Source organism: Coenobita brevimanus, chromosome 84 (assembly GCF_032717465.1).
Source record: "Coenobita brevimanus isolate Jiangsu-jjx chromosome 84, ASM3271746v2, whole genome shotgun sequence".
Taxonomy (NCBI): domain Eukaryota; kingdom Metazoa; phylum Arthropoda; class Malacostraca; order Decapoda; family Coenobitidae; genus Coenobita; species Coenobita brevimanus.
In genome coordinates, this window is record NC_137037.1 from 4,915,620 (window position 1) to 4,918,914 (window position 3,295).

The 3,295-nt window shown below is 40.2% G+C and overlaps 1 pseudogene; it reads right to left on the bottom strand.

Annotated features, from left to right (window-relative positions):
* Positions 1-963: 963 nt before the first annotated feature.
* LOC145410308 (5S ribosomal RNA) lies at positions 964-1,083 on the bottom strand (annotated as a pseudogene).
* Between the last annotated feature and the right edge of the window lie 2,212 nt (positions 1,084-3,295).

The following is a 3,295-nucleotide window of genomic DNA, read 5'->3' on the forward strand; positions in this document are numbered from 1 at the left end:
CCTATACCAAGTACATCAGCAGGAGCAGCAGCAGCATCACCAGTATGAAAATCACCAAGACTTATTTAGGCTGTTATGGGATGTTAGCTAATTTAGTCCCAGATTACTATTTGTAGTTATTCTTGCTACATATTGGCAGCATTACTCAACTTTGGAGGGAGTTTTGGAACTGGAGGTCTGGATCCCTTCTCACAGCTAGAGGTCCTCTCTAATTTGCATAGACTTGTCTGGTGGTAGCTTGATTAAAAGTAACGTTCCATCGTCATGTTATATGGGTTAAGTGGGACTTGAGAACTGACACAGGTTGTTTATTTGTATAAAATAGGATTATATTTGTTACAGTGAGGGCAGATGGACAGACACTTGTACAGTTATGGACATAGATACCACTCCCGCGTCATGTTAATCAGTAGCCAGACAGTGGCCAAAGTTTACTTTTTTTCAAAAGATGAACAGAGGAAGGAAAAACAAATTAAATACAAAACAATTCATATACCAGCTTACAGGTGTCCTTCATGCATAAAAAATCTGTAACAGTTGGACTTAAACTGCTGTATACTGAAGTTTGGGGACGGGCATCCAAAAGGACGTGAGACCGATCGCTGGTTGGGTCAGTGCTAAGTAAGAATATTACATAATAAAACAGTAGTAATAGATTGTCCACAGGGCCCACCGTTGTGTCGTAAAATAGCAACGCTAACACTTTTACACCAGTCTTGAATACGACAACCTAAGTGTGTATATGGATATTGGGTGTTAGTGCCCTAGCTGCGATATGTGAAGGTGTGCCTCAGTCTGTTTTCAACAACACGATTATAATTCCGTTTCACATTATTTCCTCAGTTGTTTCATTCATTCATTGCCAGACGCCATGTATCCCAGACGGGATGGCCAAGGGCTTAGAGTTAATTGTTTTACAGGGAGGGGCACTAATCCTCCACCAACCCCACTTGACACGTAGGGATGCCAACAGCATCTGGTGTTCCCAGGAGGTCACCCATCCAAGTACTAACCAGACCCAACGTTGCTTAACTTCGCTGATCGGACGGGAAGCGGTGTACTCAACGTGGTCCTCAGTTGTCATTCTGTTTATTGTGTGTGAATATTTATAGCCAGCTAAATAGGAAAATAGGACCGCACACACACACACACACACACACACACACACACACACACACACACACACGGCAAGACAGTATACATGCTACTTATGATGAAATATAACACTGCTTCACTCGGCTTCTGTTCACACACGCCCTGTACTGTCTCGGGGCAGAGAGCTTCTACCTAGAGTACCTATATACTGAGAGTAGCGACAACTCCCCGATAGGACGCCATATTCCTGCCAAACTCGCGGCGCGCACCGACTCCGTGCCCGGCGACCTGCTGTCCTCTCTCTCTCTCTCTCTCCAGCTGGTCATAGTTGCTATAAATACTGACGAAAGCATAATATAAGAGAAGATGATGAATGAGAAGTAGGATGTGTTTAAGTAATCAATGTTTGTTATATGGGAATATTTAACAATATACTATATTATAGCAGTAACCTTGTTGAGGGATTGCAGGACTTGATTACATTCTGCTACAAGTTTCCTCATGGCTACAATTTTTACTGAGTTCTGTATTTTTCTTCTGGGTTTCTTTTTTCTTCTTTCATTAATCTTTTTGCAGTAGAAATCCAAGCGTAGCATTGATAAACTTGCTTAGAAGTTTAGTTTTTTTTGAGGTTGTGAGCTGGTCAGGAATATCATAATTTTTGGTTAAGGTTTACTGCTTCATTCACTCCATCAGGGTTTTCTTTAATGTTTATCCTTTCCTGTCAAATCAGCACTGACCTTTCCTGGAACATCAGCTTCTCGTCTTTTATGCAGCATCCTTCATATACTTTATAAGTTCTCCTTTTTTGTATGCTCCTTGAGTAAAGTGAGGTCTGCTGCTTTCGCATGAGCTGTCTGATGGGGAATTGATGATATTAGCATCTCCCAGGCATTCGTCACAGGTGGTTCTCCGTGTTTTTTACACTGTGAACACAGTAGCCTGGCATAAAATTGGTACAAAGAATCACTCTGTCACTGACAAGTCCTGCCGGATCTTCAACACTAGTATTGCTGGTTGCGCCGACTTCAGACTCACGGTGAAAAAGTGTTACAGCTTCTAAGCAACTACGGCACACATTAGAAGTAAAACTAGAGTACCCATATAGGTATTCTCAGGTAAACTGAAGTTATACTGGACCCCTTTGAAACTTATAACATTCATAGACGTATGTTGACTGAAATATTCAGCGTAGAAGACATAATCATTAATATATGAAATAATAATAAAAAAGACTGTGAGTATGGCACGTATGCAGCAATACTCTAAAAAAAAACATCAGATATGATCACGTTTCCCATCGTATTAATGACAACACACAAAATAATAAAAGTACATGAAGAGAATATGATATCAGGAAAGATTCTGAAAATGGATAATGCACGTAAGAATATGCTTAAAAACACAAGACGTGTGGATAATAAACACACGAAAGGTAAACGTCATACACATATGAACAGTAGTATACCATGGTATAAAAGTAGGATAGTATAATGGTAGGCTACCTTCCAGGTATGAAGAGCTCACTATTATTTTGTTAATAATACTTTTTTTCTATGTAGGCATAATACACAAGTAACAATAATGACCTCATATGAACAGGAAGTATAATAATACATATGTAAGATATGCTCTAAACAACGATAAACAACTAATACGTCAACACAGTATGAAAAAACTGTGAATCTGTCAGTCATAACTACTTACGTTAAATCTTCATTCTCAATGATTAACCCGTCCTGATACTCTTACCTACTTTAGTGGTTCCCTCTTACACCGACAGTTCATTTATTTCTACGGCAGAGAGGAACAAACTTCCCAGCAAATTACATGAAAACATTCATTAAGCATACCATACCCCTCATGCCATAAGACTGATTTAGGAAGTTGGTTCCCAATCTCCCAGACGATTGACTTTATTCCTCCATAATTCTCCTTCTTTCTGGATCAGATGGAAATGTGAACATTTTAACTCGTCCGTCCCGACGACGTATGGGTACGTCAACACGATTTGCATTTGCCAGTCCCGGCGACGTACCAGTGTACGTCGTGCAATTGCAAGGTACCTAATTTTGCACAGTTTTCAATTTTCGCACGTGATTTTTCGTATGTATACACTGTACACGTTCCTCTATTCAAGTCCAATATAACAAGCAGGGACAAGGCCTTACACTTCATAACCTCCCCCTCCCCCTCACGC